The following is a 27,230-nucleotide window of genomic DNA, read 5'->3' as shown; positions in this document are numbered from 1 at the left end:
CAGAAACCGGAAAAACATCCAGTTCGGTAGATCAAATTTAGAGTTCGGGGAACGTACCCAACCTACCCCTATCACTACATGCTTTAAAGTGACTATCCCCCTCTTAGCCCACACCTGCGGATCTGGGATACTCTGAAAATGAGACAGATTCGGATTACCCCACAGGGGCATGTGGGGGGAGACTACCCCAGGAATCCAATGGGCCATCCCAACCCGGCTCCACACCCGAACCGTCGTACGCATCAGGGAGGTAATGTTAGGATGCGCTCCGACCCCTCGATAAGGTAGGTTGCTTAGAGCTGCGTAAGACCCCAGAATCGCAGCCTCCAGAGTCACCGCTGGGTTGTCCCGCGGCTGCAAAAACCACCACCGGGCAGTAACTAACACCGCTGCCCAGTAGTAGCGCTGGAAGTCAGGAAGGGCGAGCCCGCCCTGCTCAACTGCCAGTTGCAGGGTGGACAGTGCCAAACGCGGCACCTTGCCCAGCCACACAAAGGAGGTAATAATAGATCTTATCTTGTTAAAATAAGCCCCCGGGATCTCGATTGGACTGTTTCTAAAGAGGTAGAGAAACTTCGGCAGGTAGACCATCTTAATAAGATTGAAATTATTTTCACCTTTTTGTTCTAAATTCTAGCTCCACTATGTACCAATATAGCATTAATGTACTTATTTTGCAAAAATAAAACAGCTTTCCATCAATTCTACACAGGCTTACCTCACTGTCCCTCGCTGTCTTCAAAGCTGTTTAAAAACACGGCTCGATTAAGTTTGCCTTACTTCCTGGAAGACTTTAGGTCATGACACAGGAAAGAGTTGACCAGCTGAGGGTAGATGATGCAGGGTATGTGCTAATGAGATCAGCTGGTCAACTCCTTCCTGTGTCATGACCTGAAGTCTGTCCAAGAAGTAAGGCAGAAGTAATCAAGCAGGGTTTTTAAACAGCTATGAAGAGAGTGAGGTAAGCCTGTATAGAATCAATGGAAAGCTGTTTTGTTTTTGAAAAATAAGTACATTAAAGCGGAGGTCCACCCTAAAGTGGACCTTCCGCTCATCGGATCCCTCTCCCCCTCCGGCACCACAATTGGCACCTTTCAGGGGGGTGCAGATACCTGTACAGTACAGGTATCTGCACCCACTTCCGGGATAGCTCTCTGCGGAAAGGGGCGTGGATTACGCCCCTTTCCGCAAGTGCCCGCCCCTTTCTGCAAGTGCCCCGCTGCCTGCTGGGAAACACACAGATCCCAGAGGCAGCGGGGATCGTCCTTATTGCGCAGCGCAACTCGCGAATGCGCAGTAGGGAACCGGGAAATGAAGCCGAAAGGCTCCATTTCCTGATTCCCATACCCAAGATGGTGGCGGCAGGACCCGAGAGACGATCTAGAGATCGGCTTCGGGTGCCGACATCGCGGGCGCGCTGGACAGGTAAGTGTCACTATTTTAAAAGTGCAGTATTTGTAGCTGCTGGCTTTTAAAAAAAAAAAGCGGAGTCCGGGCGGACTCCCGCTTTAATGCTATATTGGTACATAGTGGAGCTGGAATTTAGGGAAAAAAATAGAACAAAGGTAAAATTAGCCTTTAAGATGGAAAACCCAATAGAAGGAAGTACTTCACTAGCCGACTTCATTAACTTACACCCTGCACCTGCCTTCCCACACCTTGACATCGCTCCCACCCACCTCTGTACTCACATGCAATCATTATCAGCCTATATATCATTATCTGTTCTTATTAAATACACAGCCAATGATCAATTATCTTTGTTCCTTCATCTTACTTAGATCTTCAGTGTGCAGGAGCTGAGTGATCACATAAGAGCCTATGTGGAGCAGAGCTGTAGTATTGAAAACAGGAGACGTGTGTCTCTGGAAGTCTGAAAAGCTCACCATATACTATACACTCTGATTGTTCAATTTCCTTTAGATCTGCCATCAAATATGTAATGCAAAGGCCTGCCTGATTGGATACAGAGTGACTTGATGGATAGGTGTGTCCTCCGGCTCCTATTATATAGTTTTGGTAAATCTAAAGATTATACAGAAATTGTACAATCGGATTGTATAGTGCATGGCCACCTTTATACACCTAAAATGAACTAGTCGCTCTTTCGGTGCCTTTAATTGTTAACGGCGATCCAAATGCAGAAGCACACACACATTTTTCTGCGTGAAAAAAATGAGCGACAAACACAGCAAAATGCACAGTAAAAAACATGCAACCAACAACATGTCAAAATTAATTCAAGTAAATGTGCTGCCCTATGCGTGATAAGCAGAAATGCCCCCCAAAAAACATATGCAGGAACATGAGTTCCTGCTATACAGAGATGTGAATGGGGTCTGACACAACCACTCTCTGTACAATTTCCTTTAGATTTATCTAAACTATGGAATAGGATGACCCACCTGAACAATCCATTCAATTTGTATAAAATCAGACAGGTTGTTGTACTACATAGCTGATAGGAGATATAAAGGAGATTGTACAATCAGATTGTACAGGGTATGGTCACCTTAATGGGAGAAGTAGAAAAGTGGGTGGAAATAAAACAAGGGGTAATATAGTCATGAGTAGGGATGAGCTGAACACCCCCCAGTTCGGTTTGCTCCAGAACCTTTTCGAACGGACCAAAAATTAGTGCGAACTTTAGAACCCTATTAAAGTCTATGGGACTCAAACATTTGAAATCAAAAGTGCTAATTTTAAAGGCTAATATGCAAGATATGCAACAGACAACACCAGCAATAAGGGGTATCTTCAGGTGTATACTGTGCTGGAGGCACACAACACCCACTTTAACTCCTGCAGATGCCTGTATTAGAGAACACCAACAATAAAGGGTAGATACAGGTATATACTGTGCTGTGCTGGAGGCACACAACACCCACTAACTCCTGCAGATGCCTGTATTATAGAACACCAGCAAAACAGGGTAGATACAGGTGCATACTGTGCTGGAAGCACACAACACCCACTTTAACTCCTGCAGATGTCTGAGAAAAGAAAACTGTCCCTGCCTATCTTGCTCTTTCCCTGCATGCCGGAACACACTACACAAGGCCGCCACGCTGGCGGCCTTATATAGTGTGGGGCATGTACTAAACCCCCTGAGCTATAATTGGCCACAGGTATCCTGCCTGTGGCCAATTATGGCTCTCCTCGCTGCCGGCACTGTGATTGGCCAAACATGCGGGGTCACAGTGCATGCTTGGCCAATCATGAGCCAGCAATGCACTGCAATGGTGTAGTGCATTGTGGGTCGTTCGTACCACACAAATTTGGTGCGAATGGTCCACAAAGTTCTGAATTTGCTGAACAGACAAACGGCCAATGTTTGAGTCGAACATGCATTCGAGTCGAAACACTGAGCTCATCTCTAGTCATGAGAGAGGTGTAGTCCAGAGTGGTGAACAAGCTCTATTCTGTGATGCAGCAAGCCAGTGCACGATGGGATATGAAGCTTCCTGGATGTCTCATGATCTACAGGAAATTCTGCAATGTATTATGAAAAGTGAAATTCTGCCCGAAAAGGTGAACATTGCCTTTAAGCGCATCATCAAGGTAGCCTCGCTTCGAATTTAAACATTAGGTGGGTCTGAATCAATGCACAAGTGTGTTTTTTGTACAGTGGATATAGAAAAAAAATCACCTCCCTTTAAAATAATCACATTTTGTTGCTTTGCAGCCTGAAATGAAGACAGACACATTTTTTGTTTTATTCAGCTGCATTTACTCAGTGCAACTCATAACATCCAATTGAAAGGTATAACACCAACATTCCAGAAAGGACATTCTCTTTCTTCTCCTTCAACCACTGCGTGGGCATTTTTGCTGTGTGCTTTGGGTCATTGTCATGTTGGAAGGTAAACCTTCTTCCCATTGACAATTTTCTGGAAGAGGGCAGCAGATTTTCCTCAAGAATTTGACATTAGTTTGCCCCGTCCATTTTTCCTTCTAGTCCCTACTGCAGAGAAACACCCCCATAACAGAATATTACCCCCTCCATGATTTACTGTAGGAATCGTGTTATTTGGATGTGAGCTGTATTGGATTTCTGCCAGACATATCGTTTGGTGTTGAGGCCAAATAATTAAATATTAGTCTCATCTGACCATAACACATTTTTCCGTGTGGCCTTAGAATCTTCAAGTGCGTTTTGGAAAAGTTCAGTCATGACTGCATATGGCCTTTCTTGAGGAGTGGCTTTTTTCTTGCAACCCTCCTATACAAGCTACATTTGTGAAAAAATTGTGATATCGTTGTCACTTGTACACAATGACCACTCTTTGTCATAAATTCCTGCAACTGCTTCGGAGTTGTTATAGACCTCTTGGTAGCTTCTCTGACCAGTTTCCTCCAGGCTCCTTCCTCCAGTTTGGACGTCCTGATCCAGGGAGGGTCCTTGTTGTATCAAATACCTTCCACTTCTTAATAATAGCCTTCACTGGGCTTCTTGGCATTGGTAAAGCCTTTACATTTTTTTGTATCCATCTCCTGACTGTGCCTGTCCACAACTTTATCCTGAAGCTCATTTAACAGTGCCTTGTCACCCACAGTTGATTGCTTTCTTCAGTTGCACTACCAGGGACTGAAATGCTCCAGTAAAGCTCTTTTTATGCTGAGCTAATCAAAATGACCACAGCTGATCACAGTTGAAAGTCAAATGGCCTTGTATGCCATTGAGAAGGTGATTAGCTACACCTGATTAGGTTTACAAGTCATTTTTAGGAGGGAGGAGGTGATCCTTTTTCCAACTCAGTTATTCTGTTTTTGATTTATTTTTATTTTTTGTTGGTGTTATATCTTTCACTTAGATGTTATAAGTTGCACTGAATAAATACAGTGAATAAAACAAAAACTGTGTCTGTCTTCATTTAAGGCTGCAATGAAGGGGGGTGATTTTTTTTTTTTCTACACCCACAGTATATGTTTTTAATATGAGTTTTGATATGTATAAATATGTACAGTATCTCAGAAAAGTGAGCACACCCCTCGCATTTTTGTAAATCTTTTATTATATCTTTTCATGTGAAAACACTGAAGAAATTACACTTTGCTACAATGTAAATTAGTGAGTGTACAGCTTGTATAACAGTGTAAATTTGCACTTTAACTCAACACACAGCCATTAATGTCTAAACCGAGGGCAACAAAAGTAAGTACACCCCTAACTTAAAATGGCAGAATTGGGCCCAAAGTGTCAATATTTTGTATGGCCATCATTATTTTTTCAGCACGGCCTTAACCCTCTTGGGCATGGAGTTCACCAGAGCTTCACAGGTTGCCACTGGAGTCCTCTTCCACTCCTCCATGAGGACATCACAGAGCTGTTGGATGTTAGAGACTTTGTGCTCCTCCACCTTCTGTTTGAGTATGCCCCACAGATGCTCAACATGGTTTAGGTCTAGAGATATGCTTGACCAGTCCATCACCTTTACCCTCAGCTTCTTTAGCAAGGCAGTGGTCATCTTGAAGGTGTGTTTGGGGTCGTTATCATGTTGGAATACTGCCCTGCGGCCCAGTCTCTGAAGGGAGGGGATCATGCTCTGTTTCAGTATGTCACAGTCAGTGTTGGTCATCTTACTTTAATAAAGTAATTAGTTAAGTTACAAATTACTTCTCCCAAAAAGTAATTGCGTTAGTAACTCGGTTACTACATTGAAAAAGTAATTAGTTACTCAGTAAAGTAACTGTGACAGGGGTGGCAGCGGTGGTACTTGAGGGGGTGGCAGCGGTGGTACTTGGGGGGTGGCAGTGGTGGTGGTGTACAGTACTTGGGGGGGTGGCAGTGGTGGTGTACTTGGGGGGGTGGCAGGCAGCGGTGGTACTTTGTGGTGGCAGCGGTGGTGGTGCCATCCTCTCCCACCACCACGTCTGCCTCTTACTGATCCCACCCCCCACCACCACTTATCTCATCCCTACCCTATCCCCCATCACCTCTGTTGTAGAAGTGATGGTGGGTGGGTAGGGCTGGGATCAGTAAGAAGCAGAAGTGGTGGAGGACTTGGGATGGATCAATTGCACTGCAATTCGAATCGTGAGACAGTCACTTACTTGAATGCCTCCAGGGATGCCTTTCCTCATAGGGAGAGAGATAGACCCTCCCCTTCACTCGATTGGTGTCAGCTGGTCAGCTGACTTTATTTTTCAGTGTCCGCCCCACCTCCCTACATTCTCTCTCTCTGGATAGGTGGGGCGTAATGGGGCGGTCCAGGCGGTCTCCCCGAGTCTCATCCTCTTCTCAGCAAAAGCCCCCCTCCCTGCGGCGGAATGAACGGCCAGGCAGCGCGGCCACGGCGGGCCTCCTGGGTGGTAGATGTAATTGAGGTAACTCCGCCCAAGTAATGGGAACTGAGTTACCCTGAGGGGAAGTGTAACCAGTTAGATCACTCGTTACTCTCTAAAGTAACTGGGTTAAGTAACTCTGTTTATTTTAACTGAGTTACTTACATCACTGCTGGACACTGGCACACCCCTTAAGGCATGAACTTCCCCCATATAAGCTCTCCCACTACATAGAGTCCTCAGTTTTTCTGCCAGTGTCTAAGGTGTTGGGCATGTGTAAGGATGCGTGTACTGAGCTCCACGGGCAGTAATCCTTTGATGCGAGCAAGCCATCCTGACTGGATCCATTCTGATGTCTCTGTAATGGACTAAATGAACGGTACCCTGGCCTCGGCCTCCGAAGACACAAGGTTTTGCTTGAAAATGCTTTAAAGCTGGGCCCTGGGATCCAGTACTTTTTGGTAGTAAGGCCAATAAAAGTTTACTGGCAGGGTCTTCTTTCAGGTCCAGGATTGCGGGATTACCTGAGTGTACCCCTGTTCCTGAAGGTTTCCTTTCAAGGTCTCGGAGCCTACCGTGAAGGGTGAAGATTGTTTTTTTTATCTCTGATAAAGCCCTGCACCGAAAGGGAGGGGATATTTTCTGCAAGGAATCTCTCCTTCCATGTATTTATGTTGCCATATCATGTCTATGTATCACCATTGGAGGCTGTATTGAGCACTCACCATTCTGATGCTGGAAACCTCAGAAGCTTTCAAAAGAAAAAAGTTTTGTTTTTGGGGCAAATCGCAGCCGTTTTACCCCCACCACCGCCGGCCGCCATGTTGCCGGCACTCATACTCTTCCCTAGTTGAAGGAGGGGGGGGGTTTCGCACGGGGGGTGGGGGGTCGTGGCTAAACGGCGTCAGATGCCGGCCACACGTGGAGGAAGTATTTTTAGCTACACAAGCAGAGGTGCAGTCTGGTGGTGTAGGGACAGAGCAGAGTGGTTTCTAGTCAGGTTTGTTGACACAGACATCTCCCTTTTGTTGACAACATTGTACTGTATATCTAGGACTAATAGCAGTTATTGTACTGTACTATAGCCTAGCAAGTGTTGCATTCTTTTGCTGGTAGTGCCTCTGCTTTTTACTGTAAGCTATGAGTGGCAAGGGGGCCAGGAACTCCTCTAAGGGTTCCAGGGGGTCACAACAAACTAAGACCCTGTCCAAAAGAATGTCTTACTCTTCGGAGAGTCTTGCGGCCGGTCAGATTGAGCCATCAGGGGAAGCTGTTACTGCAGTCGCTCAAGAAGCTTCAGCCCCTAAGTATGTCACACGTGAAGTGTTGTCCTCTATCATCGCTGGCTTAGAGAAAAAGCTTGATGCGATTTTATCCCTTCAGAGCGGGGTTAAACGCAGTACATCCCCTTCAAGTGCTCAAGATCCTAAACAGTTTTATCCTCCTAAGGGTTTGCCAAACAGTATCCTATGGAAGAGGATTTCTATAAGAAATGGAGGATTCCAGCGGTTGATGCTGGGATTACCTCCATAAATAAGAATCTCACATGTCCGGTTGATAATGCACTCATGTTGAAGGACTCGGCGGATAAGAAGCTGGAGCACCTTTCTAAGAACCAGATGGCTTTAGCAGGTTTAGCAGTGCAGCCGGTTCTGGCCGCAATGGGTGTATTCCAGGCCAATAAGAAGCAATTTGAGGAGATGCTTACATTTTTACCTGTTGAACAGGTTTAGCAATACGCTGATTTAGCAGACACACTGTGTTTCACAGTAGATGCTATGAGACATGCGTCCATTCAGATTCCCCCGTCTGATGTTGGAACGAGTGGATTCTCGCGGAGTTCTTTGGCCTAAGAATTGGTCAGCCGAAGCTCCTAGCCAGTTTCCCTTTTCATGGTGAAAGGCTATTCGGAGAAGATTTGGATAAATACTTACAAAAGATTTCCAATTCTCTCTGTTGCCAGTAAAGAAGAAGTTTAGACATTTCTCATTTAAGCGGGCCTCTTCTCCTGTATCAGGGACATCAGCCTCTAGTCAGTCACGATGGCCTCAGCCGTCAGGTTCAAGGGGGAAACCCCAGGGACAGCACCAAGGTCAGAAAAGATCTTGGGGAAAGAAGCCCACCAAGCAGAGTACTAAAGCCTCCTTATGAAGGGGCGCCCCCGCTCGCTCGGGTGGGGGGAAGATTCCTGCAGTTTTCAAAGATCTGGCTGGAGCAATGTCAGGATAAATGGGTGGCTTCTGTGGTGTCTCTAGGTTACAAACTAGAGTTCAGAGTTTTGCCACAGCTCCTCGAGTATTCACAAAGATTCTGGCTCCTGCTTTATCCAGGTTAAGGGCACAGGGCATAATGGTCCTAGCCTATTTGGACAACCAACTCTTAGTAGATCATTTGGTTTCCGGGTTAGACCACGGTCTGGTGACAACGGTAAACTACCTGGAATCTCTAGGCTGGGTTCTCAACCCAGAAAAGTCGTCCTTGAGGCCATCAAGGAGAGTACAGTACCTGGGACTTATCATAGATACCAGGCAGGGAAAGGTATTTCTACCTCCAAAGAGAATCAGTTCCATTGTAGAACTAATTCACCTCAACAAGGCAAAGAAAAAGCCTTCAATTCGGTTGTGCATGAGATTATTGGGGAAGATGGTGGCCTCCTTCGAGGCCATCCCTTACACAAAGTTTCATTTAAGATTGCTACAAAGCGCAATCCTGTCAGCCTGGAACAAAAAGGTTCAGGCCTTAGATATTCCGATTCAGCTTGCTCCCCATGTACGTCAGAGCCTAAATTGGTGGCTGATGTCTAGCAACCTTCAAAAGGGAAGGACATTTCTGCCTTCTACCTGGAAGGTAGTAACCACAGATGCCAGTCTTTCAGGCTGGGGAGCGGTCCTGGAAGAGGATTCTGTCCAGGGAAGGTGGTCCAGGTTGGAAAGGACTATCAATATTTTGGAAATTTGGGCAATCCATCTGGCCTTAAGAGCCTGGGCGGGCAGACTAAAGGGCTCCCCTGTCAGGATTCAGTCCGACAACGCCACAGCTGTGGCTTACATCAATCACCAGTGGGGCACGAGGAGTAGTGCAGCCCAGAGAGAGGTGAATCACGTTTTGTCGTGGTGCCTGAGGGTCGGGACATCTGAGCTCATGGGTCAGTTGATGTTACTGATTATTCTTGGGATTTCGGGGGGTGTCTCCTGCCCCGTTCTCCTCTTTCCCTCTCCAGGAGAACTCTCTTTCCGTATCCTATCCTCCCCTCTCTCCCCCCATATGATAAGCTGCTTCTACGAATTGTTTGTTTGACACTGTCATATTTTCTAGGCATACACTGGAACACTCATGCTGCTCTACACTCAACATGACCACCACAAGCTGAGGATCCCACTACTGCTGCCGGGAGCTCCGTCATTAACTGGGTAAGTGAGGCCGTCTTCAGATGCTGGGTTCCCCCTCTGCTCCATGACTGATCACCAGGACGCCAGGCTTAAGGTAGCCTCCCACAATATCCAGGGCTTTAATTCCCCCATCAAATGTAGAAAAGTTCTTGATTACTATAAGTCCCTGAAACTGGACATAATCCTACTTCAGGAAACGCACCTTCCTATCCGGTATAGCCCCAAGTTCCTCCACACACACTTCCCCCAGTTCTATCTAGCCAACGCAGAATCTAAAACCAAAGGGGTAGCCATTTTGGTAGCCAAAACGTGAAAATTCAACAAAAGTTTTGAAATGGCAGACCCGGAGGGTAGATTCCTACTTATAAAGGGCACTATGGGAGACCACCTTTACTCCCTGGTCTCCTACTATGCCCCGAATACAGGCCAAGTCAAATTTTTTTAATCCCTCCTGCGCACACCTAGCCCCCCATTTAGAAGGGACTGTCATTGTCGGAAGTGACTCTAACGTTGCCTTTGATCAAGGTCTCGATAAATCCTCTCCCCTACACGCTCGTTTGACCCGGCCCTCTAAAGCAAGCCTGCGGGTCGCCAAATTGATTCACGCCTATGGTCTGTCTGATACATGGTGGGAATTGAGCCCCTCGAAGAGGGATTTTACACACTTTTCAGCCCCACACCAATCCTACGCGAGAATTGACCACATTCTTGTACCCACTTCGCTCCTGCCCCAGGTCATCAAAGCCTCCATCACAGACATGGTAGTCTCTGACCACTCCCTGGTAATCGTGACGTTCCTCGGGGGGATCGGGAGGGAGACACTCCAGACATTGGAGGTTAAACTAATCTCTCCTGTCTGAACCGACAAGAATAGCAGAACTTGACAAAGCAATACAGGAATATTTTTCTATCAATGCGACGCCAGATATTTCTCCCGAAACCCCGTGGGCGGCGCACAAAGCATTCAACAGGGGTAAGCTTATACAGCTGGGAACCCAAAATGAACGTGAACGGCAATCAGATATTCTCAAACTTGAAAAGGAATACTCGAAACTCAGAGCCCTACACAAAAAAGACCCTCTTCGAGTCCCCACCGCCCTACTCGACAAGACCAGATTAGAGATCAACCTTGTCCTAACCACTAAAGCTGAAAAATCTATTCGATGGTCCAGCCACAAATTCTAAACTCAGGCAGACAAAATAGGCACACTCCTAGTGAACAGACTATCTCCCAGAACCAAGTTGAATACCCTCCCTAGGATTAGAACTGCGGGTCAGCCGCCCACCTCCAACCCGATCAAAGTACTGAACGCCTTTCAGGATTTTTACACTTCCCTTTACAGCAGCCCTTCCCCTCCCAAAACCAACCTCCTCCCACAGTTTCTGGAAGGACTCCCCATTCCCGTTATCTCGGATACTCACAAACAAATAATGGACTCCCCTATTAGGACAGAGGAAATTCTGGGAGTCATAAAGGATCTCCAGAAAGGCTCCGCTCCCGGTCCTGACGGACTCTCGATCCCTTATTATAAAGCTTTTGCTAATACCTTAGCCCCTCACCTAGCCAAGCTTGGCAATCACAAAGCTGATGGAAGCCCCCTAGATCCCCACCTAAACACAGCATTCATCACGGTCATACCTAAACCCGATAAGAACTTGGAAGATGTCAGCAATTACAGACCAATCTCTCTCATTAATAATGATCTCAAAATTCTCACGAAAGTAATGGCCAATAGGTTGGCTTCCTTCATCGGAAGATATGTCCACAAGGACCAAGTTTGGTTTATCCCTGGCAGGCAGGGCCCAGATCAAATAAGGAGGGTGGTAGACATTGTTTAAATATTGCAGTCTAATTGGGAGGGAGGGACCCAAACAATCGGGCTTCCTTCTTTCCCTGGATATTCAGAAGGCCGTTGACTCGGTCTCCTGGCAGTACATCTTCCAGCTCTTTGAAAGGTGGGGATTTGGGGATCGCTTCCTTGGCCTATTACAAGCTTTATACTCTCACCCGAGGGCCCAAATTAGACTTCAGAGTTACCACTCTACACCAATACCCATTACTAGGGGTACCAGACAAAAATGAAATGCTAGCAATAGCAGTCCGCCACAATACGGATATCAGAGGAGTCCAGTGCAGCAGCCAAACACACAAATGTGGGCTCTTTGCTGATGACATACTACTATTCCTCACCTCCCCCCTCACCACCTGGCCTAATTTATCCCGAGTCCTAGACAACTTTGCCAAAATCTCAGGGCTACAAGTCAACTACTCTAAGTCTGTGGCACTTAATATATCTCTCCCCATTCAATTAGCTAACTCGCTCAAACAATCCTTCCCGTTCCAATGGAGTGATACCTCCATCAGATACTTGGGCATCTCACTTACTCCTAAGATTGAGATGTTGTATAACCATAATTACCCCAAACTATACAGGCAATTGGAAGCTGACCTCCGGTCATGGTCCAAACATGAACTATCCTGGCTTGGCCGGATTAACTCCATTAAAATGACTTTCCTCCCTAAAATCTTATACTACTTCCGTGCACTCCCTATCCCAGTACGGAAGGATCACCTCTGATCTCTGCAAAGCAAGATACTGAAGTATACATGAGGTAACAAGGGGTATCGTATCCCACAAAACACACTCTTCCTTCATAGACGCAGGGGTGGGTTGGGTTTACCCAATCTCCAAAAATACTATCTCACAGCCCGTCTGGCCCAACTCTCCATGATCTACTCCAAATATGAGAAGCCGGATTGGATATCCATTGAGCGCCGGGCGGTCCCCTCATTCACACTAGACTACTTATTGTGGTGCCCTTCCAAAACTAGGCCGCCCATCCTCTCTCCCACCCTTTCCCATTCTTGCTTCCTGTGGGACACTCTCCGCCGGGAGTTGTCCCTGGTCTCCACAATGCATCCCCTAGCTCACATTTTTCGCAACCCCGATTTCCCCCCTGGTCTCAATATTTTCGCCTTCAAATGGTGGTTGGACAAGGGACTATACCAGATAGGACATTACTTTACCTCCAAGGGTCCAATCACCCTATCCCACTGTACTGAACACTTGGAGCTCCCTGAATCAGAGAGATTCCACTTCCAGCAACTATCTCACTTTCTACACTCGCTATGGAAGAACAAGCCCCTTCCTGCCGCTTTTACTGAATACGAAGCCTGGTGTGGTAGGATCGGGGAGCAGAGGGGCAGCATTTCAGTAATCTACTCGGCCCTCACTAGCCCAACGGGCAAATCTCCTTATATGGTAGCTTGGGAGGCCGACCTTCAAACCTCCATCAGTCTGGAGACCTGGCAGACGGCCCTGGCTAGATCCTTTGGAGGGATCCAAAACATCTCACTCATGGAAGCCAGCATCAAATTGATAACTAGATGGTATCTCACTCCCTCCAAGTTAGCAAAAATGTATCCCACGGCAAACCCCTTACGCTTTAGAGGGTGTCAACATCGTGGCTCTATGATCCACATTTGGTGGGAATGCCCCAGGCTTAGATCGTTCTGGAGCAAAATTTTTAACATGATTTTCGGGGTAACGAGCTGCCAGGTCCCTAGAACCCCAGAAGTAGCGTTGCTAAACACCCATGTTCCTTCGCTACCTAAAAACACTCAGAAACTGACCCACTTTATTTTTCTAGGTGCCAAAATTGCGATAGCCACTGCTTGGAAACAACCCAGGCCCTCTCTCCTCACAGCCAAGAGGAAGATATCCTGGATTATGTCCCAAGAAAAATTGTCAGGCATCCTGCTAGACACTACTCCTAAATTTAGAAAGGTGTGGGATCCATGGGACCGGTACATGGGAATTTCCCTCCTGCCAGGAGTGCCCCCGGGCCCCTCCCGGACATCACAATCTAAACAATAGAGTAGACTCTCTCTGACTGAGCGGTGGACGAACTCGCTCCCCCCCTTCTTACCCTTCCTCAGGAGTAGCTTTCCGCTTCCACCCCTCTGTCCGCCTTTCTTTCTCCTCTTTTCTCTTTTCTATCTCTCTTGATCACTCTTCATTTGTTTACCTCAACAGTTTGACAAAAGACAGGTTTATCATATAGACAGATTGCATATTGGAGAGCCCCTTGCCCGTTGCCCGCTGGACACCCACTCCATGCGGGAGGGGGGATTGGGGGGCCGCACCCCTGCCCCGACACAGCAAGTTCCCTGTTAGGGGTGTCGGAGGGGGGGGGTCTCCTGGTTGCCCTTCCAGACAGATGCTAGTTATGGGCGTCGGATAAGGTATCACCCTATGGTTCAACATTTAGCCCTTGTACACACGGTCAGAGAATCGGTCGGAATGTGTCCCATCGGACCGTGTTGTCGGATAATCCGACTGTGTGTGGTATGCATCGGACTGATTCAGTCGGAATATCCGTCGGACCCAATTTTCCAACATGTTGGAAATATTTTCCGACCAACTGGTTCGATCGGACATACTCCGATCATGTGTAGAGAATTTTGATCGGACCAAGTGCCACGCATGCTCAGATCAAATTCCTACATCAAAGCTATTGGCTACTAGTCCGAGGCCGAAAGGCTCCATTTCCTGATTCCCATACCCAAGATGGCGGCGGCAGCACTCGAGTGTCGATCTAGAGATCGGCTTCGGGTGCCGACATCACGGGCGCGCTGGACAGGTAAGTGTCACTATTTTAAAAGTCAGCAGCTGCAGTATTTGTAGCTGCTGGCTTTTAAAAAAAAAAAACGCGGAGTCCCGGTGGACTCCCGCTTTAATCTCAATTTACCCCCTGACAAATTATACCTCCTGAAGGACAAATGATAATTTTAAATGGGAACAATCCACCCTCAAGTACCTGGAAATCAAATTGACGCCCAATAGTGGTGCTCTTTACTCAGCTAATTTGACTCTCTTGCTAAATTCTATAACTAGAGGTCTACAAAAATGGACCCCTAAATTGTTTTCATGGTTCGGAAGGGCTGCAATTTTAAAAAATGACTATATTACCAAGACTGTTATATTTCTTTAATGCATTACCCATATCAATTCCCAGCTCCTTCTTCTCCAAACTACTGAAGTTACAAAGGAAATTTCTCTGGGCTGATAAAAGAGCCAGGATAAACTTCCGTCTTCTTACTCAACCCAAAAACAAAGGAGGAATAGGTCTTCCAGACGTCAAAAAAATACTATTATGCCACCCACATCACCATACTAATTGATTGGCATTGTCACAGTCAAGACAAAGATTGGATTCACCTTGAACAGCTACACAACAATTATTATATTACCCTTGGTCCACTCATTCCAAGCGCATTAAGAACACAGATCACACCCTAGTTGCCACTACATTAAACATCAGGCATAAAATTGCTTCACAATTTAAACTAGCCTCAATCCCTGGCCCTTTGAAGCCAATTTCCAATAACCCGGATTTTCTTCTCGGCTTAAACCAGAAAATGCTACGGTCCCCAGAATGCAATACAAAACTCCTTGCCACACACTGCCTAAGTGGAAAAAAGATGAAACCACTAGAAACTTTAAAAACTGAATATGGAGATTCATTCCCTGGCCTATAGTTTTATATTCAGCTCAAGGATTTTCTGCTCAACAGCAAACATAAGGCTTTATACTGCTTACAGCTGACGCCCCTAGAGTATATTTGCTACAAGAGATCTCAGATCCTAAAAACAACCTCCATGGCTTACTCATGGTTGAATTGGTCAACCCTTATTACTGATAAAAAACATAGAGAAAAGTGTGAAATGGATCTGGGCATTAAAATCAGCGAATTCCAATGGGAAAAGGCATGTATTATGGCTTACAAATGTTCATTGAGCACAAAATACCAAGAGATATCATATAAAATTCTCACACAGTGGTACATGACTCCACAAAACGCTAACAGTTGGTTCCACACATCATCAGATTCTTGTTGGCGCTGTAGGAGACAGGTTCATTTATGCATATTTGGTGGAGCTGTCCCCCTGTCCTTATTTACTGGAAAGAAATCTCACATTGGATTAAACATGTCACTGAACTAAGATAAACTTGAACACAGCTGCATGTCTGATCCATATTAATTCCTTCACAATAACCAAGTACAAGAAATCCCTTACCAGACATATTTTAACTGCAGCAAAGACTCTTAAACCTTTGCAATGTAAAACCACTCAAATTTCGACAATCAAGGATTGGTTGGACAGAGTCCAATACATATACAAAATGGAAGAAATCTTAGCGATGAAAAAGGAAAACAGCATTGGTTTTATTAAAACATGGCAACTCATGGCTATTATTTACCTATATGTCTGAGTTTCAAGCTCTTCTCACCTTAAGAAACTGTTACAATTACTCTTGCTTTAGAAACTTTCCCCTCAAGGAAAGTATAGGAGGAAAAAAAGAAAGAATGCCATTTATGATATTTACTTACTAGTCTGTACTCAAAACACATCTCTCTATACTCCTACCCCCCCCCCCCCCCATCTCTTTTTTTTTTCTTCCCACCCCCCTTTTCCCCATTCTCCCATACAAGATTAATTTAACATTACAAACAATTAGTTTTTCCTAACTGTATACTGTTACACTGTTAACTGACATTATTTTCATAATATACCTTATGTTTGCATATTGTCAAATGTTTGCAACATTTTCTTTAATAAAATTCTTGATTGTGAAAAAACTAAAAATAAACTTCTTTTAATACAAATAGGCATGAACAAATTGTAGTTAACCTGCATCTGCCAAAAACATCGTATTAGTGGGCAAACGAATGATGTTTACTACGAACGATTACTGTGCCCACAAACCTAAAACTTGCCATTTTAAACTGTATAACAGTAAAGAAAAGCACATGGAGCAGCATGCAAGTAATAATAATAATAGGAACACATGACAAATACTTACTTTTTAGAAGCAGTTTCCTGATCCTTCTGTACTGATCGTGCTCCCTCAATTTAAGGTCTGGCCAGCGTTTCCTCAATTTCTTCTTGGATCGTCGTACCCCAAAATTCCTCTGCAGACTTCTCACAACTGTAGTCATGATCTTGGCCTTTCTTACATCTGGGTTTATGCACGGTCCATACTTCCCATCATAGTCGGCCCTCTTCAAGATGTCCACCATCTCTACAAAGGACATATTTGAGGCCTTAAATCTCCTCCTGGATCAAGAAGTTTCTGGCTCCGGGCTTTTATCGTCTTGCTGCTATTCTCACGCACCTGTTGTCTCTCCGCCAGGTGCTCCCCCAATAGGCCGAAAGATAAGTGGTGGGGGAATACACTAGAAAGAAGGTCAGGAGTTTTGCACATGCGCAGTGTATATAAAGCATAACACGCTTGCGTCGTACGTACGATCTGTGAGCGGAGGATGGAGTAGCGTAAGCACCGATTGTGCAAACAAAGGTACAGTTTTAACTTTGGGCATCAGTGGTTAGTGGCCTATACTGCTTATAGATTGAGGCCTGTGTTAAGAGTTTAGCCTGACATTAGTGTTTATCTTGTGTTGTGTCTTGCAGATAAAATGGATACATTTACTGATCCAGATATCTTGCCAAACTTTATTGATAAGCACAGAGAGCTAACCTGTCTTTGGCAAATAAAACACCAATATTATAACAACAAACTAAAGAGGAAGGCAGCGCTGGATCAACTGTTGGACTTCGCGAAGCCGGTGATTCCCACGGCAGACATAAACTATTTGAAGGCCAAACTTAGTGGCCTGAGGAGCACATATAATAGGGAGCACAAAGGGTCCAGGATTCCATTAGATTAGGAGCAGCAGCAGATGACATTTATGTCCCCAGGCTGTGGTACTACGACAGACTGTGGTTTTTGTCAGACCAGAGTGAACCCAGGCATTCACTATCTACACTTCCTTCCACACTTCCTTCCACATCAGATGAGGCTTCCGACATACAACCTGGGCCTTACACCCAGGAAGATGTAGAGGAGCCCAGCTTGAGCCAGATATAGCACTGTTCAACATATTTCTTGTGGTTTACATATCAATAGATAGTAGTAGCCAAAAATGATTGGGGCAAGAAGGAAAATTGCTGGGGTCAGAAGGATAGTCTTTTCTATTTGTTAAGATTCAATTTGCAATAGTCATGAGCTCAAAATTGTGTGTGATGGATGACCAAAAAACTAAAACTATGTACCATTATCATACACAGAAAAGTCTCAGCCAGGAGTAGGCCATGGAAAGTCTCAACAAGGAGGAGGCCGTGGAAAGTGGCAGGAAGGAGGTGGCCGTGGAAAGTGGCAGCCAGGAGGTAGCTGAGGAAAATGGCAGCCAGGAGGTGGCCATGCACAGTAGCCTGAACAAATCCCAGGTTCCTCCCCTCCGCCTTATAACAAAAAGGACCAGGAAGGCAAGGAACATGGAGGAGTCAGTGACTACTTTGATTCAGCAGGCTACTGCAGTCCTCAAAACCACCCCTAGTGTCCATGAGGCCTTTGCGTGTATGGCAGCCAGTAGAGTGCAAGGAATGGAGGAGAGCCAATGCCTCATCTGTGAGGAGGTAATATTTCAGGCCCTAAATAAGGGGGTGAGGGGCCAACTCACCAATAAAAGCCACGTCTGTGAATTGGATCATATGACTCCTCCACCACCTCCAGCAACACCTCCAACAACACAGCCACAACCTGGAAGGAAGCATGCAAGGAAGTCTTGAGAGTGATGGCCTGGGTTTGGTGTGGTCTGGCAAAAGATGTAGGCTGTTGTAAGACCACAGCCTCAGGACATATATGTCATCTGTTGCTGCTCCCGATCTCTCGGAGTCCTGGACCGTATTGTTCTCCCTATTAAATGGACTCCTCAGGACTTCTCAGGCTACCAATTTTGCCTTTCAAATAATTGATGTCTGCCCTGGGGTACAAAGACTTCACCAATTCCAACTGTTTCTCCAGTGTTGCCTTCCTCTTTATTTTGTTAGGACACCATTAAATTTTAAATTTTCATTTTTGTTTTGAGAAATACTTGGATGTGTTTTACATTAAAAAGGACAGTTTGTTTGTGAGTAAGCAGGTACATTTCAAAAAGGTACACCAACACCAAACAACCTCTTTGAGGTTAAAAAATACAAGATAAGAATGGTGTTGTGGTAACTTGACACTGTAAAAAAAAATTCAGGAGGTCTTGAGAAAAAAATGAAAAATAAAAAGTAGATCACTATCACTCTTTTTACTCACATATATATCTTAGAATCTCTGTCACTCTTCTCTGTCACTTTGCTGATTTCTCGTTTATAATAGATTCCTTATGTTATCAAATATAGGATAAATGAGAATCATATAGTCTACTACATAACTTTCTTTTTTCCTCTTTACTTTAAATAATATACTGTTAGTCTCGATACATTTTATCTTATGTCCTAAAATACCCATGCGCGTTCACAGTTTGAACCAAATTGGGGTGAACGTGTGGTTGGAAATTCAGAGATGTTTATTTAAAGTTATATTAACATTCCTTCTTCTTTGTATATTAGTTGTCAAATATTATATCTATATTTGCTCAAATGTGATTATAGCTAAGAAGTTCTGATTATATTGTTCTGTATTGTATCCCATGCTTGTAGTTTATTCTCATTTCATTTTCTAGGCATTATTTGTCTTTTCCTGTATAAAACTCAATAAAAAGATTGAACAAGAAAAAAGTAGATCACTATAAAAAAAAATAAAGATTATTCTGGAGATCTTGAGAAAACCCCCCCCCCAAAAAAACAATGATTATTCAGGAGATCAAGTGAAATAATAAGAAATCCACTTGTCAGAACTGTGTGTGAATATCAGCAGCAAAGCAACTTCATTATTGTAGCATTATAAAGAAGAAGAGAATGCGCTGCATTGAAAGATTTGAAAATTTGCTGCGTGATGAATGTGCTCCATTACGAATGCTAGTTTTACAAGACCGTCTCATACTTGATTCCAAGCATGCATGGAACTTTGTGCGTCGGACTTGTGTACACACGATCGGACTTTCCTTTGTTGTCAGAAAATTTGAGTACCTGCTCTCAAACATTTGTGTGTGGAAATTTCAAAAGCAAATATTCTATGGAGCATACACACGTTTGGACTTTCCGACAACAAGTTCCGATCGTGTGTACGTGGTATAAATACATTTCAGTATAGCATATTTCTGTAAGGCTTCCTGTGTCTTTCACAGCTGCTGCCCTTTGCAGTTTCATATCTGTCTTAACAATCAGCAAGCAAGCTATATTTGTAAAAACAGTTTACTGCGCTTAGGGTTGATCAAATTCATGTAAACATGCCGAACAAACAAAAAAACTTTAATAAAGTCCTATTAGGTGATGAAACAAAGTGTTCATGCTTAAATTGACACCTCCTGTACAGGGTTGATCACATTCATGTAAACATGCAGAACAAACAAAAAAATATTAATAAAGTCCTATTAGGTGATGAAACAAAGTGCTTGTGCTTAAATTGACACCTCCTGTACAATGGTGTTCAGACTGGGTGCCCCACATAGATGTACACTCACCCTGGATGTTGACCAACTATCGCTAGTATGATCTCTTAGGCATGTGGGGATACCTGTAGGGAGCCTGTTGAGATGACGTCTCATGCAAAAATGCACCTCATAAGTATGGATGGAAATGACAAAGAACCTTCATTGCGCAATGCCGTAAAACCGGGTTTATTAAATATACAAATTCAAATAATTTACCCACATTTAAAAGTGCCTTATAGTCCTGGCACCTGGCGTGTGTAGCAGATGATTATTAAGGGTAATCGTCCCTGAAAGGAAAAGCCGGCGCTTGTGGCATTTAGCTCAATTCCTGGGTAGTTTCGGCCTATCACAAAGCCATCATCAGGAAGTGGTCCATATGGTCCACTTCCTGATGAAATCATTGTGATAGACCGAAACGTCGAAGATCACACTGTGTCATCGCATCACTTCCGCCCATATGAAACTGGACCACTTCCTAATGATGGCTTAGTGATGGGCCAAAACGTCAAAGGTCACACTGGGTCATCGCATCACTTCTGCCCATACAAAACTGGACCACTTCCTAATGATGGCTTTATGATAAGCCAAAACATTGAAGGTCACACTGCGTCACACTGCGTCATCGCGGCATCGCAGGCGGAGCTCTGCGGTGTGATTCAGTCGGTGTGCTGCCCCTAAGCTGGCCCCCGGAGGGCATCCTGCCTCGTTGGACATGTGCCTCCTCCTCCTCCTCCTCCTCTCTCCTACCAGGCACCCATGTGGAGTCAGTCCCCTCATCATCCCCTCCCTCTTCATCGCTGTAGCAAACCTGGCAGTATGCTGCAGCTTGTGGAACATGACTGCCAGATTGCTGTCCTTCTTGAGCATCCCCTCTCTCTGCGCTCACGCTACTGCCTTCCTCTAGCTGAGTGTCATCCTCAGAGCCCACAAAACACTGGGCATCCTCCTGGAGCATGTACCCAACACTGTGCTCAAAGAGGTCAGGAGACTCGTCAGGAGGACGTGGTGGGTCTAGGGAAGGAGTCACTGATGATGACATTGAGAGGAGGGAAGACGATGCGTTGGCAGCTGCTTTGCTAGTACCCTGAGACTGGGTGAAAGAGGATGAGGTGGATGAAGAGGGCTTGGTCATCCACTCTACCAAGTCGTTGGCATGTTGCGGTTCAACATGTCCAGCTGCCGAAAAGAAGGACAAGCGTGTCCCATGGCCACGTGCTGATGACAATGCACCGCGTCCACGACCAGCACTGTTGTCTCTAGACACAGAGCCTGCTTGCCCTCTTTTATCGGCTCTCGCCTGTCTGCCTCTCCTTGCTGGCCTTCCAGACATGGTAATGGCCTGAAGGGAGTTGGGTAAAACAGCAGTGTAATGGAGTCACACAACACCCACTAAGCCCTGCAGATGGCTCTATTAGAGAACAGCAATAAACGGTAGATACAGGTGTATATTGTGCTGGAGTCACACAACACCCACTAACTCCTGCAGATGCCTTTATTATAGAACACCAGAGATAAAGGGGTATATACAGATGTATACTGTGCTGTGCTGGAGGCACACACAACTTCCAATAACTCCTGCAGATGGCAAGTGGGCTCAAATAGAGAAGAGCTATGTAGGTGGATATAGCGGTGTGTACTGGGTACAGAGCATGCAGACAGCACGCACAAGCTCCTAACACTACTGACTGCAAGCTCTATTATAAAAGATAGATCACTAGCTATATAGGTGAGGTGAATATAGCGGTGTATACTGCGGTCAGGGCAAGCAGACAACAACCACTACAGAAGAGCAAGATCGAAAATCGTCCGATAACGATCGGTGTGTACTGTGTTGAAGGTACACAGAACACCCACTAACTGCTTCAGACGCCAACACACTACACTAGGCCACCGCGCTGGCGGCCTTATATAGTGTGGGGCGTGTACTACACAGCCTGAGCTATGATTGGCCACAGGCATCCTGCCTGTGGCCAATCATGGCTCTCCTCGCTGCTGGCGCTGTGATTGGCCAAGCATGCGGGGTCACAGTGCATGCTTGGCCAATCATGAGCCAGCAATGCACTGCGATGACGCAGTGCATTGTGGGCCGTGAGCGCCACACGAATTTGGCGCGAACGGCCCATAACATTCGGAATTCGCCAAACGGGCGAACAGCTGATGTTCGAGTCGAACGTATGTACGACTCGAACACGAAGCTCAACCCTATTGCTCAGCATATTATGTGACGGTGGGGTGGGTTTTGAGCAAGTGGTATCGGAAAACATGTCAGATAGCAGCAACCGTGTCGTTACGGTGAACACGGATGTCTAACCCCCACTTCCACAACAGCAAGTAGGTAAAATCACCCTGTCCAGGATGGCAGGTATGTGTATCCTAGATTCAGGCTCTATGCAGATTTATTCCACTAGGGGGAAGTGCTGAGAGTCCATCAGTGGTGGGATAATGAGCCCAGCTGAAGTAAGTTGGCTCTTTAGGGCCTCTACAAACATTCCCAGCCTGCTTAGGGAGTTGCTCCATCCTGGAACCGGTTTTGTGCCTGTGTAGACTGGGGGAAGCTTGACACCTGCCTGTGGGGTGGGACAAATTCTATGTCCTGCGTGGTGGGTCCTGCGGGGTGGGACAAATTCTATGTCCTGCGGGGTGGGACAAATTCTATGTCCTGCGGGGTGGGACAAATTCTATGTCCTGCGGGGTGGGACAAATTCTATGTCCTGTATGGTGGGACAAACCCCATGTTCTGTATGGTAGGACAAATCCCATGTCCTGTATGGTGGGACAAATCCCATGTTCTGTATGGTGGGACCAATCCTATGACCTGTACGGTGGAACCAATCCTATGACCTGTACAGTGGAAAAAATCCTATGACTTGTACGGTGGGACAAATCCTATGCCCTGTACGGTGGGACCAATCCTATGACCTGTACGGTGGGACCAATCCTATGACCTGCACGGTGGGACCAATCCTATGACCTGTACAGTGGAAAAAATCCTATGACTTGTATGGTGGGACAAATCCTATGCCCTGTACGGTGGGACCAATCCTATGTCCTGTACAATTGGACAACGCCCATGTGGCAATCCTCTTAAACACGGAGATAGGTGCTGGGGGCAGCACAAGGCTACAACTAGTTGATAGCCAAGGAACCTGCGTGTAGTAAGTTGCCAAGTTGGCAAGGGTTTATTTTCATGTTTCTGTTTGTTTTGTTGCAATTTTTTTTTACCTTATACATAGTGTAAATAAACCACACCTTGTCTTTTGACCTGCAATGCTGTTTGATGTGCCTAATTTTGTGTTGTGAACTCATCCAGGGGGTCACACACACCCGCTGCCGAGCTAACCCCTCACATTTGGAATTTGACAGGCCAAACAAACACATGCATACGTACAAACATATATTACATAATTAGATACTGTATATTAATAACATAATATTGGAATTGACAGCCCAAACAATAAATAAATGGATACGCGATATAGTAAATATATCAATAACAGTGATCTAAATCATGTATTATACCATTATATGGAATACATGCAGTCCCCTAGTTACAAACATCCGACTTACAAACGACTCCTACTTACAAACAGAGGGAGATGACAGGAAGTGAGAGAAACAGACATCCTGCCTGTGGCCAATCATAGCTCTCCTCGCTGCCGGCGCTGTGATTGGCCAAGCATGCGGGGTCACAGTGCATGCTTGGCCGATCATGAGCCAACAATGCACTGCGATGGCGCAGTGCATTGTGGGCCGTGAGCGCCACACGAATTTGGCGCGAACGGCCCATAACGTTCGGAATTCGCCGAACGGGCAAACAGCCGATGTTCGAGTCGAACGTATGTTCGACTCGAACACGAAGCTCATCCCTAGTAACCGGTAAGCCCATTCAGTTAAGGTCACCCTGCAACGGGTTATGGCCGCTACAATAACAAACTGTGTATATTAACCGCTTCCCGCCTGCCCTATAGCCGAATGACGGCTATAGAGAAGGCGCTTTCGTCCGGGAGGCCGTCCCTGGAGGTCCTCATGTTTACTTCCGCAATGCGCGCCGCCGCGGGCGCGCATCGGGGAAGTTTTGTGTTTGCTGTGTCCCCCGGGGACAGGCAAACACAGATCGCTGTAAACGGCCAATCACAGCGGCCGTTTACAGCGCAATCAGCCTATCCAATGAGAGATGATTTCTTATGTAAACATATGAGATCATCTCTCAGCGCCGCTCTCTCTCCTCACACAGACAGCGTGTGAGAGGGGAGAGATGAACGGCTGTAGCGGCTGTAAGTGGAAAAAAAAAAAGTGCCATCCGCCCCAGTGACATCCTCCCCCAGTGCCATTCGCCCCAGTACCATCCACCGCAGTGCCACCTGCCCCCAGTGCCACCTGTTAGTGCTATCTGTCCCCAGTGCCACCTATTAGTGCTATCTGTCCCCAGTGCCACCTATTAGTGCTATCTGTCCCCAGTGCCACCTGTTAGTGCCATTTGTCCCCTGTGCCATCTGTCATCAGTGCCACATATTAGTGCCATCTGTCATCAGTGCCATGTGTCATCAGTGCCATGTATAATTGTCATCATTGCCACGTATCAGTGCCATCTGTCATCAGTGTCATTGTCCTGGTTAGATGTGTAATTTATGCTCCTAGAACATGTGATGGCGCTCCCTGCATGTTGGGCCTCTCTATGTGGCCAGGCTGTGAAAAAGTCTCATAGATGTGGTATCGTAATACTCAGGAGGAGTAGCAGAATTTTTTTGTGGTACACACATGTCATGTGAGAAGAATAACCTATTACAATGACAATTTTGTGGAAAAAAAATAAAAAAAATAAAAAATCTTAATTTTGCAAAGAATTGTGGGAAAAAAATGACAACATCAAAAAGCTCACCATGCCTCTTACTAAATACCTTGGAATGTCTACTTTCCAAAAAGCGGTCATTTGGGGGGTATTTGTACTTTCCTGGCTTGTTCGGGTCACAAGAAGTGAGATAGTCCACCAGTACATCAGATGTGATCAATTTTGTATGATTCGCACCACAGCTTGTAGACTCTCTAACTTTCACAAAGACCAAATAATATCCACTAATTTGGGTTATTTTTACCAAAGATATGTAGCAGTGTAAATTGTGGCCAAATTTTATGAAGAAAAATTAATAATTTGCATAATTTTGTCACAGAAACAAAGAAATATGTGTTTTTTTTTCAAAATTTTCGGTCTTTTTTCATTTATAGCGCAAAAAATAAAAACCCCAGAGGGGATCAAATACCACCAAAAGAAATCTCTATTTGTGGGAAAAAAAGGACACAAAATTCATTTGGGTACAGTGTTGTATGACTGAATAATTATCATTCAAAATGTGAGAGCACCGAAAGCTGAAAATTGGTCTGGGCAGGAGGGGTGTTTAAGTGCCCAGTAAGCAAGTGGTTAATACACACAGCAAAACAGAAAAATAAACTTTATACTGACAACCCAATCAAAACACAAACATATTGAATGGATCAATAATATTCTATGTTATATATTATTTATTCCCAAATAATAATTTTGCTCTTTGGAATTTAACAGCCAAAAAATTAAAACATTTTTTCAAAGATTTTCCAAAATTCACATAAGGCAATCATTAATTAGTGCAATGTACCCAGCTTGGATCTCTTACCTTGTGATGTCAGATTTGGACAAAGTTCTCTGTCCAAAGGCAGAACTTGTGCAATGCTAATAACATTGAAGCGTTTTTGTGTTTCATAGACAGGATCAGGGAGGAGTTTCCTCTGCAGTAACGAGTATTTTTTTTTTTCTTTACATTTTGATAACATGAAAAAAAAAACAGCTAGCTCAGACAGGATGGAGGTTAATTGTTTTGGGTGAATGCTGGGATCTGCTCCAACCTTCTTGGGGAAGGAGTTATAATTTTTTCCTCTACACTCAGTATTTGATGGTCCCCATGCCTAAGCTATATATTGCACAAACTTCCTTTTTCACAGTTCCTGCTTTTCATGTGTGCCGAGGATCCATCTATGAATTGTTACAGTAGAATAAACAAAAAAATTATAAAACCTTTTTCAGGTGATTTGAAAAAGTGTGGTCAAAATGTTTAAATCTGCAGCTTTTATTAAAAATGCCCGGTGATCCTGCCATGAAGATCCTTGTTCAGGCACTTCCTGTCACGGGGTGACAACATCTCCCAGATGTGCTCCTACATTGTTACTAGTGGTCACATGCACCCCTGGTGAAGACTACAAGTGGCCATGCCAACACATATTGCACAGGCATGATCCATTGTTGTAACATTCACATGCCTCCCAACTTCTGAACGTGCTAAAAAAGGACACATTTATAGGGGCAGAATGTGGCATATATAGCGTGCCATAGCAAAAAAAAATTAGGTGCTGTCAATGAAAGTTGGTATGGACATATGGGTGTGGTTTTTTCCTACAGCAGCTTTAGTAAATCCCCCATCTGGCACTGGAATATTTATCATAATACGGACAGTAACACATTCAAGAAGAACACATCCCCTTCTCCCAGTACAACCCCATGATCATATCTCGACCAATACAGATTCCCCCCCCCCCCCCCCACAGCCTCAAATCCCCTCGGGACAGATTTACACCCACAGCCCTAAACCCCCTTCAGCATAGACCCCTTCCCAACCCCCAGTAAAGACCATCCCCACAGCACATACCCCATCCACAGCCCCCCCTCTCAATGCTCCCCAACAATACAGACCCACTCCCTTCCCACCAGTACAGAGCTTTCCCCTCCAGTACAGGTCCCCAATCCAGTACAGATCTCTTCCCTGCAGTACAGAGATTCCCCCTCCCACCTTCCCTGCCATTACAGAGGCCCCCCTCCTTCCCCACCGGTACAGTGACCTACCCCCTCCAATACAAATCCCCCATCCAGAATAGATCTCCTTCCTGCAGTACAGCGATCCCACCCTCCCTGCCATTACATAGGTCCCCCTCCTTTCCTACTAGTACAGTGACCTACCCCCTCCAATACAAATCCCCATCCAGTACAGATCTCCTTCCTTCAGTACAGAGGTCCCCCTCCACTACAGACCCCCCCATACAGATCCTCTCCCACCCTCGCTGCCATTACAGAACCCCTCCTTCCCCAATAGTACAGTGACC

General features: G+C 45.4%; 1 protein-coding gene across 3 annotated transcripts in view; it reads right to left on the bottom strand.

Annotated features, from left to right (window-relative positions):
• The window catches only part of LOC143935836 (NXPE family member 4-like), a 190,060-nt gene extending 164,202 nt beyond the window's left edge, over positions 1-25,858 (bottom strand). For 2 of the 3 annotated variants that reach the window (XM_077459954.1, XM_077459956.1), the window contains exon 1: positions 25,754-25,858. The gene's annotated coding sequence lies outside the window, so the exon portion shown is untranslated. The remainder of the gene's footprint in view (positions 1-25,753) is intronic. The other variant, XM_077459955.1, reaches the window with a different exon arrangement.
• Between the last annotated feature and the right edge of the window lie 1,372 nt (positions 25,859-27,230).

This window comes from Lithobates pipiens, unplaced genomic scaffold (genome assembly GCF_037356315.1).
Source record: "Lithobates pipiens isolate NorthernLeopardFrog02 unplaced genomic scaffold, aLitPip1_a1.2 Scaffold_28, whole genome shotgun sequence".
Classification (NCBI taxonomy): domain Eukaryota; kingdom Metazoa; phylum Chordata; class Amphibia; order Anura; family Ranidae; genus Lithobates; species Lithobates pipiens.
Note: the sequence above shows the minus strand (reverse complement) of the source record. Positions and strands in the feature narration are given on the sequence as shown.